Raw genomic sequence first — 9,618 nt, forward strand, 5'->3', positions numbered from 1 at the left:
TTTATGAAGCTATTCCCATTATTTTCTTGGTGCTGTGTTTCCCAAATGAGTGGTTTCTGGCTGTGCTGCAGCACCAGTCTGCATGTGAACATCAACTCTATTCACCATCTGGGAAGATTAGGACTTCCCTTCTCCCACCAGCACCACTGAATTACAGTTACTCAGTGGTTAAACAAAGGAATCCTTAAAGAAGGGTTTACAGCTGTCGTGTTATCTGAAGTGCTTGGGGCATTCTGATGCTATTAAGCTCTATGTATTAACAAGTTCAAAAAGAAAAGGTAGGCATCTGATTGTTGTGACAGTTTCTAAGTGATTTGGAAAGCTGTACCACCCAACCACTCCTTCTGTTTGATGGAGGTGACAAAGCTCAGTTTAATTTCTGACTGCTGTTTAAATTCTGAAGCTGGAGCTGGTTCCTGGAGCAGAAAAAGCTCGGAAGCTGTCCCTCCTACAAGCAGGCACCTCTGAGCAAAATATGACATCTCAATTTCTGATGGTAAGGTCAGGAGACCTGATTCCAGCGTCTAGCTTTCGGATTCATGCTATGTTAGTGGGACCTTTGGCATCTAGCACTGACCAACAGCAACTGACAGGCTGGTAACAGTGCACCCCAAAACAGTTACGTTTCTATTTATGTTATGAGGGAAAATTGTATCGCATTGAGATTTCCAGTTTTTACTCTTTGCAGATCTAACTAGCTGCTGGAAGAATCCTGTACGCCATGTTCACACCATTTTCAATGAGCTGGATGAGTCTGTTGTTGGCATTTTAATACCACTGACCAGGCAGGCAATATGTATGGAGTATTTGGCTCTCTCTACAGTCATGAATGTTTGAGTATCTTCAACATGTGGCTCATTGCTTCCATTTCAGGCTGCCCAGAGAAGCTGTGGGTGCCTGTCCTTGGTGTTGAAGGCGAGGTTGGATGGGTGATGGGCAGCCTGAGCTGGTTAGTGGGCAGCCAGCCCATGGCAGGGTGTTTAGAACTGGATGATCTTGAAGGTTTCTTCCAACCCAAGCCCTCCCGTGATCCTATGATTCTGTGATTTCATTCAGGTTTATTAAGATGAGATGAGTTCTCCTAAATGCGCTGTTCTCCATATGATTATAATTGGAGTCTAGATGGATGACTTAAACCAGACTCCAAACTTTTTGATGGCCAAAATGAAATGAAATCAATCCTTTACTGTGTCAGTAGTCTGTAACTAGAGCCCATCAGGTAATTCCCAGCCTCCTGCCTGTATCAGTGGCTGCACACGGTGAAAAAGTCTGATGGGATTTTAACCTCTAAAATGTTCCAAAGCAACCAGAGGGTGAATATATTCACTGTGCAAATACCTGCAGGAATAAGCTTGTCATGTATGTCCTCAGGTACCACAGTAGTTAATGGTGGGACTCAGTAGGTCATGCTGAAAGTTGAGTCTGCTGATCTTGAAGGTCTTTTCCAGCCTACATGACCTTATGCTAATATTTCTGTATTTATTTCTGTTCAGCTCCCAGAAAACCTCCCACCCAGCCCCCAGCTGACCCCGTGGTGAAAAATAAAACAGAAACGTCAGTGACGCTGGCATGGTCCCCTCCGAAGATGCAACGCCCCATTCCAATCGATGGCTACATTGTGGAACCCAATAAACTAACTGGCTTCACGTGGGTGAGGTGCCACGAGTCTCATGTCCCCGTCCCAGAGTTCACGGTGAGCAATCTGTCTGAAGAGGCTGATGATCAGTTCTGAGTGTCTGCAGTCAATGCTCATGGACAGAGCCCGTCTCTGGAATTCCCAGGGAGCGTGCACCTTGGTAAGCACAAAAACCCCAATGGAAATGGGTCAGTGTGTGCTGAGCAGCTGTGTTGGTTCCCTAAAGATGTTTCCTTTGACTTTAAGGATAGTAGTGCATTAACACACCAAAGGATTTCCCTTCTTCCTAGTTCTCCTATCAACTTCCAGCTACCACTAAAGTGATACAAGTTCTGTTTCTGTGACAGAGACGTGAATATCCTTATCTTTTGATATCTCACATGTGCAAGAGGCAGAACTTTCTGTAACAGATTTGAAGCATAGAAGTTCTTCTTCCAGCACTCATGCAAAGGGAGAAGAAGAAATGTCCCTATGATTTAAACTTCCATCTCTAAATGAGATACCAGACTTGCATCTAAAGAGCATTAAGACATACACGTTGTTCTTCCTCAGAACCAGTCCTGGCTGTGAAATCCCCCCTAACAACTGGTGAAGCTGTACCTGGAAGGAATGCCATGTTTACTATTGACCTTATAACAACGTGTTGCAGCACTTGGTACCTCTATGGTAAAGTCTTACAAGAAAGTGAGACCTGCATCATCAAGAGAACCCAAACTACTCACAGCCTAATGATAAAGAACGTCACCAAGAACGATGATGGAGCAGAAGTGAAATTTGTTGCCGAAAATGTTGATGTCAGCAGTAAGATGAGAGTGAGAGGTATTTGCTTTGATCCTTCTCCTTTCCTCTTACAGTCAAGGCATAGTTGCTGTGATCTGTTGATTAGAACTGGGGCTGCAGGCATTCACTGCCTGTACCAAATACCTGAAATTGCATCCCATGGACTGACGTGAGTCCTGGTAATGACCTAAACATGATAGCACTGAGTGTAGGGTAAGCCAATCTACCCAGCTGCTTGGTATCTGAACCAGATTGCTTCATGCCAGCTGATGAATGTCTGCAGTTCACAGGTATTGGCCAGTGCATTCAGTCAGCAGGTTTACCACTGCATCACCATAGAGCAGTACTTTCAGCTCCAGGTTCAGACAGCCTTTCTGATTGCACTGGAATAGTTTAGAAGTAGGGGAGCAATCATTCCAATAATATCTGTATCAATCAGCTTTGCATGACCAAATAGAACAAATAAACATTCATGATGGGAGGACCTGTTTGTCATTGGGTGGAAACCTCTGCAGAAGCATGTTTAGAGCATTCTTAATCAGTAGAAGGAGATGTTTGGTTGATTTTTACTTAGTAAATCCGGCAAGAAGACCAAATGAAATATCTTGAATTGCTCAGCAGTGACACAATGATGAGTGCAGGAACAGAAGGTGATACTTTTTCAGAGATGTTGCAGGAAACATTGACCACATTAGCCTGATCTAAATTGAAATAACGAGGCCTTTGCTCCTGACAGGTGCTGCAGTGAGATTTACCAATAAGAGCAAAGATGTAGAAAAGATCTCCGCTCGGCTGCATGAGGAAGCCAAATTGCAGGCTGAGCTTTCAGACACAGGCGCTACTGTGGGGTGGCTGAAGGATGGGAAGGATCTCAAGGCCAGTGAAAAATAGGAACTGCACATTGTGGGGAAGAAACACACCCTGAAAATTCACAGCGTCTCAATGGATGATGCTGGAACTTGTCAGTGCATCTGTGAGGGGGATAAAATGCTCTATCAGCTTTCAGTGAAAGGTATGTGACAGTCTGGGCTGTCCTCTTCCTGCCCAGGGCCAGCAGACTGCATTCACCTGACTCCCAGACAGTCCAGCTGTTGTCAGACAGCATCTGGGGTGTTTTCAGTGGCTGTTTTGACTTGAACTGGCCAATCTGCTTTGTAGAGCCATTTGATTTCTGTGTTCTGTCCTGTGATTCGTCCCTAAGATATAGAGGAAATCAAGGGAAAGATAGGAAAAAGAGCATCCCAGCCTTCCTGCTCTTCTGTCAGGTTGGCCACGAGAGATGATGTCAACATCTCTTTTTGTAGCAGTGATCCCAAGTGTAGAAGAGACCTGTGAAGAGTCACAGGGATGTTTACTTAGCTGTCATTCCATGGTGGGCTTTTTCTGACACAGATGTAGAGAGAAACTGAACTTTCCCACGCAGGTCTCTGTTTTGCTGCAGGGTGTAGGTCTGATCTCTGAGATCTACACGCTGGGCCTTGATTGCAATAAATGAGAGCCCTTTGTTTGCTCCAGTGGAAGACTTTCCATTTCTGCAGTACCCTCTGCAGATGACACAAATGCAAATGCACCTTCTTCCCAGCAACAATTGCCTTTTTTTTTTTTTTACACTGAGTATGCATGAGGCTCTTCATCATATTCTGCTGGCTTGTCACCCTTGTTGATCCATGGAGAGACGAGAAAGCCCTAGAGTAGTGTATGCACTTTGGCATTGGAGAGCTTACTTAATTGCTTCTTCTCAAAGAACAAACTCCAGAGAGGCATGGAGACAGCTCCAAAGAGAATTGAATAATGGGTATAAATTTAAGGAGAGCAGAACACCCTGCCAAGGCTTGTCAGCTAGTCTTAATTTTGCTTTTCTTCTCTTTCTTTGTCACGATAGCATAATATTTCATACTGGCAGTTCTGCCCACAGAATTAACTGGCACAGGCTGCCCGGGGAGGTGGTGGGATCCCTGGAGGTGTTCAGGACCAGTTCTTGGGACCAGTGCTTTTTTACATGGTTATCAGTGACACCAATGATGCAATGGAGTGCACCCTCTGCTGTTTGCTGAGTGGTGCGGCTGATGCAGTGGAAGGAAGGGATGCCATTCAGAGGGAGCTCAACTGAGAGGTTGGCCTAGGTGAATCTAATGAGGTGGAACACAGCAAAGTGCAAGGTTTTGCACTTGGGCTGGAGGAATCCCAGGCATTTCTACAGCCTGGGAGGAGCAGTCCTTAAGAGAAGCCCCGCAGAGAAGGACCTGGGGGTCCTGGTGGATGAAAAACAGAACGTGAGCCATCAGCGTGCTCTTGCAGCTCAGAGAGCAAATGGTCCCCTGGGCTCCATCAGAAGAGGGGATGGCCAGCAGGGACAGGGAGGTGATTGATCTTCATGATCCTTGAGGTCCCTTCCAACCCGGGCCATTCTATGATTCTGTGATTACACTCGCTGTCAGAAATAACGGCAGCTGTACAGAAGTTGGATATATTTTGGGACAGTTCTTGTAACCAGCTGATTTTAAGACCCTGCCAGAGTTGAGAGTCTAAATTGCATGTCAGAAGAAAACTGGGAAAGTGGTTATTGCTCATTCTTTTTCATTTGCTGATTCTTTCTTTAGGGATCCTTTTCCAAAGGAGATTCTGGTGCTGGAAGCAGTTGAAGAAAGAACCTAAGCAGCTCTTGCCAAGAGTGCTTGAAGTCCCTGTGGAGAGAAGCAAAGAACTTGGGCTTCCTCTGGGATGCTCCCCACCATGTCTCAGGAAGGAGACAACTGCTGTTCCACTTTCTGCTCTGTGTGTGGAAAGGTACGTCTGGGTTTCTTCTGCTTGTTTTTTCTTTCTTTTTCTGGCTTTGAAGGAGAAGGGGTGGAGCAAAGGGAGACCCACTGGTCATTTGTTACCTCAAGAGCAGGATGGATTCTGCATTGACTGTGAAAAACCTGGGCTAGTAGCATGGGCATGTTTCAGGCTGGACTCTTTCTTTTGCTGCTTGGTTTCCTTTTGGCTACAGGGAGACAGCTGTCTAAAGGTGTGTTTTCAAACCCACTCTCCAAAACCATGTTTCACTGTTGCAGGTGGTTCAGTGAGCTCTTGCAGTGCAGATGCTGTAGTTTGCTGTAGAATCTGAATGGTTTCTGTTCCTAGGGGAGGACTGGGAGGAGGTAGTGAGAATTCAATGCCTAAGGGGAGGGGAGATCGGGGATTGGTGGGAGAGGGAGCCAATAGGAGGGAGAGAGAAGTTGGGCGCAGGGTGATGGTAACATCCCTTTGTGACGTCATAATGCTCCTTTGTGACATCATAATGCTCCTTTGTGATGTCATAATGCCCCTTTGTGACATCATAACACCCATTTGTGGCGTCACAATGCCCCTTTGTGACGTCACAATGCCCCTTTGTGACATCATAATGCTTCTTTGTGATGTCATAATGCCCTTTGTGATGTCATAATGCTCCTTTGTGATATTACAATGCCCCTTTATGACGTCACAATACCCCTTTGTGATGTCATAATGCCTCTTTGTGACATCATAATGATCCTTTGTGACATCATAATACCCCTTTGTGACGTCATAATGCTTATTTGTGATGTCATAATGCCCCTTTTTGACATCATAATGCCCCTTTGTGACATCATAATGCCCCTTTGTGACATCATATCACCCCTTTGTGATGTCATACTACCCCATATGAAGTCCAGGCAGAGTCAAAACTTATGGACCTGCACGAGGATCACTTTCAAGACAGTGGCTCTGTTGCTTCAAGCTTATTTGCTTCGTCCTGCCGCCACTCTATTACCAAGTATCAACAACCTCTTGCATGATTCAACTTGCAAACGTTTGACACTAACCCTTGTGTTTCTGTGCCTTCCTAGATAATTCGAGCCCTTGTCAACCCCAAAGATCCAAACCAAGTAGTGATGTGCAGTGTGTTTCCATCAATGGAGAGTTCTTATTAAGCACAAATCGCTGCAATTCGGATGACAGCCTTCCACATGGTAACAGTGATGGACACAAGGGGCTCATCCACGTTCATGCTCTCATATCTCCTGGCTCTGCTGAAGCTCCTGACCTGAGCCAGCCAGACAACACAGTCACCTGCCTGGATTGTGACCCAGCGCCTTTGCAGTGCTGCCCATCCCAAGCACAGCCCGAGTGCCCCAACAGCAGCACCACCATGCAGGAGCAGGGCAGCATCAGTGAGGTGAAGCTGAGCATCTTAGATGGGGACTTAGAGTCAGGCTGCCAGTCCCAGGCACCAGGCAGCAGCACCAGCTCTGAGCCACTCTCATCTTGACAAGAGGAGTCCCATCTTCACCCTTGACCTCTCAAGCCCTCCTGTCTTTTATTGAATAAAGTCACTCTCATGCTCAATCATCGCCTTGGCTGCATTCCGAGTCTTCATTCACAGGGACTGGGATGAATGCAACAAACAGCAAGGCAGCTCAGCTTGCAATGCTATGGCTGTGGGGTTCGTGCAGGCAGAGCTCTGGGTTCCCATTTTGCATGGCTTTGGGATGTCAGCAGCAAGATCTCTACCATTTTGTATGGCAGCAAATAATCTCTAGCATCCAGGTTGCTGCTCATGATAATCCCAGTCTTCCTGGCTGTCGCTTTGTGATACCTTTTAAAGCCTTTTGATACTCTTTGATGCCTTGGCTGCTCCCTAACACCTCTGTCCTCCTGCCATGTTGACTCACGTCTCCCACTTTGAAGCTGGCTTTGCAGATCATCTCCAGCCCTGTCATCATCACGCTGCAGCAGGAGGTGCTCACCTGGCCCAATGTCTGGCAGTGCTGCTTGTTCTGCAGATGAGCAGCTGCCTCCTCATCTCTTCAGCTACAGTAGTTTTTCTCAGGGCAGTTAGATGCAGTCACGCTCCTCTGGATTTGGTGTGTTAAATCCATGCTGCATGGCAGCAGTCAGTGCAATACAAAGGTGTTCTGTGTGCCACAGCATTTCTCCAGGGGCTGCCAAAGGTAGAAGCACAACACAGCACCATCCTTCTGACAGTAATGTCTGTGAGTGTTAGACATGTGAGCACTGCATCATCCCCAGCGTGTCAGTGCTTTTCCACACCAACCTGACTCTCACACTCTGCACTGAATGTAACTCTGCTCTTGTGGAGACAAATGCTTTCTGTCACATCCTCCATCCCTGCAACCATTTGCCGGTAGGCAGCTCTTGCAGAAGAATCAAGCAGCAGAACCTTTTGCTCACCCTACAGCATGCAAATGCTATGAAAGCAGAAATAACCTGGCATGCTCTGGGTCTGCAAGGCTGCACAGATGGGAGAGGTAGATCGTGTTTTTGCAGTGGAAGTTTCCAGTATTTTCAGTACATAGTGTAGGCCCTAACTGAATGTATAACCCTCTTGTAAAACAGCTGTATAAGTAGTTTTTCCACCAAGAAAGTTGCTGAACAGAGTTAAGTTCAGACTGGGGGCATTCTGACATGGGGAGAAATGAGACAAGCACAAGATAAATACAGGGTGGGTAGAGCCCAGCACAGGACAGAATGAATGTACTGACTGTTGGAAACATCGCCCTTCTCTGTCCGCAGAAAAGTACAAGGCAGACCTAAAAACAAGAGGTTGGTAATTGACCTTCTATGGAAATGAATCCTAGCAACAGTCTGGAGGAGTCTGTGAGCCTGAGATGCTCAACCAATGAGAGCCATGAGAGCATCACCTGCATTGGGTTTAGGGCATAGAACAGAATTAATGTCACTGACTGGTGTGCAATTTCTCCCTTGCCAACAGGGGATGTGCGCGCAGTATTGCAGTAATGAATAAGCACTGCTGCTATCGCTGCCATCTTTGCCTAACTAGAAATCTTTGAGTTTGAGAGTTTCTCACACAAGGGGAGAGGGTAAGAAAGTAAAGAGGCACAGAAAACTAAGGGAAACTGCTCTTCTTATCTATAAAAATTGATATAATTGATGCTGTCGTGATTTTTTAAAATTATTTTTAATTTTTACCCAGTGTCGGTTAGATTGTTTTAAAATATCCACACACCAAAATCTGACTACCAAGCAAATGTAATGAAAATGAAATGAAGGTGAGTTAGCGGAAAGCACAAGGCCATATTATATCAGGCTCTAGCAAATTTACAGGCAGTCACTGCACGAAGAGGTAGATTTGAGTTGCACATTATATGATTCCCACAAAGAGTAATGAATTCTGAAGCTTTCAATATATTTCAATATATTTCCCCTATAATCAAAAGAGAACGGACGCAGACGTCCTTTCCGTGGTCTCTGCTGCCACCTGCTGGCCAATACTCGGAACTGCCACTGTTGGGCGTTTGGTGCCGCAGGAAGTACAACGCAGATCTGAGTTCTGACCGGTCTACGCAGCAAATCCGCCAATCTTTATTGCGATAAGCCCTCCACATGGCATTGTGCATGCACTCGAACACACAACAGGCATAGATTTCTCCTAACTCCTCGAGGAGCAGGCAAGCAGAACAACTGAGCGCAGCACTGCTTGTGATTGGGCCACCCCCATCATAGAGATGTGTGTTAGATCTTTTACCCACCCCTGGCTTTTTTGGCTACAAGGGCACACTGCTGGCTCATGGTCAATCTGTTGTCCACCAGGACACCCAGGTCCCTCTCAGCAGAGCTCCTCTCCAGCAGCTCTTCTTTCTGCTTACACAAGGAAGATAGTCTTGTCAATGCAGAGAAATGAATCACAGAATCACAGAATGACCCGGGTTGGAAGGGACCCCAAGGATCATGAAGCTCCAGCCCCCCTGCCTGGAAGGGCCACCAAACTTCCATGTTTAGTAATGAAATAAATGAAATAAATGACAAAATTTCCTTTCAGAGAGTTGCATTCACACCTTGACTTAGGTTTGTACAGCTTGGGCATTTGGTCAGACGTGTACTGAAGTCAGGTTTTTCTTTGATTGAGAAAGCATTGAACTAGTTCCTCATTGATGTACAGTTCCTTAGAAATGGAGTAGTCCCCACTTCAGACCAGCTCCTACTGGATCCCATTTCCTGAGAGTCCCCCAAGAAATTCTGGAGGAATCAGTTTGCTTTCTAATCTACCAACTGTCTGATACTTTCAACACCTTGAATAAATTGCCAGTTGCTGACTTGTTTCTTTTTGTAAATCTGTTGATGCACGCACAAAAAATGGATCAGAGCACGGGGTCTTATCTGGAGATGGGAAAACAATTGGATAAACAGAAAATTGTTATTTGCAAGTTTTGCAG

This window comes from Coturnix japonica, chromosome 20 (assembly GCF_054131305.1).
Source record: "Coturnix japonica strain WE chromosome 20, WE-NBRP24, whole genome shotgun sequence".
NCBI classification, from domain to species: domain Eukaryota; kingdom Metazoa; phylum Chordata; class Aves; order Galliformes; family Phasianidae; genus Coturnix; species Coturnix japonica.